This window comes from Trachymyrmex septentrionalis, unplaced genomic scaffold, assembly GCF_001594115.1.
Source record: "Trachymyrmex septentrionalis isolate Tsep2-gDNA-1 unplaced genomic scaffold, Tsep1.0 scaffold131, whole genome shotgun sequence".
Taxonomy (NCBI): Eukaryota; Metazoa; Arthropoda; class Insecta; order Hymenoptera; family Formicidae; genus Trachymyrmex; species Trachymyrmex septentrionalis.
Window position 1 is genome coordinate 1,273,140 of NW_017304450.1, and position 995 is coordinate 1,274,134.

Here is a 995-nt window from a genome sequence, read left to right on the forward strand (position 1 = left end):
AAGATTGTCAAAATTATAGCTATTCTATTAGTAAATTCTATTAGTAAATATTCCTTTGATTTCCATTCTCTCATTTATGTATTTATAAGACTTATAAGACCCTATAAGACTTATAAGACCCACTTATCATCATCTCTGCACTACATCTTCGTAAAAAGAACGTCAACAAATAAAGTCAAAGAAAAATATAGAGTAATCAGTCAGAGATTTTTTTCCATTTGCCAAAGAATCAGAGATTTGCCTAAAAAGCTGGAATCTCCAGCCGAAAATCGAAAAGATGGCAATCGTGATCTCCATTGACAGTTATGAAAATTTACTCAAGATCAATGATGTTTAATAGTATCTCGTCGATGGAACAATATATATCGACATATATATATTTATTTCCTCCACCCTGTCAACTTTAGAATTAGCAGCATAATCTTTCATCTATCTCTTAATTACAGCGTCTCGATAGTAAAAAGGTAGTAAGTAATGATAGAAACAGTAGCAGTACTCCTACCGGTATTAACAACATTAACGTAGCAATTGTGGCGGTAATAAAAGTAAAAAAAAGAGATAAAAAAAACGTGATGGATCGCTTACGTTTGTAAAAGTATGTTTAAGGATCTAAACCTACCGTCCGCATGTATGCGCATATGTATGTTAATATGTATGTATATATCTCTCTATGTATGTATAAAGGTTCATCGCCATCGTACAAATTTTCAGTCTGTTTCGGCGACACCGCGTCAAATTTTTCTATTATACCCTTCTTGCCGCAAACAACGAGAAAACAACAATGTCCCGTGTTCGTTCACGCTATCGACGTTTATGAACACGCGCTGGCACATCTCTCTTTCGCATTACACACACTCTTCTTATTATATGTATAAAGTTTCTCAACATTTACTAGATATTACTATATATGTATATATGCTTACATATATATGTATAAATATATACATGCATATATATATATATATATATATATGTATATACATATATATATATAT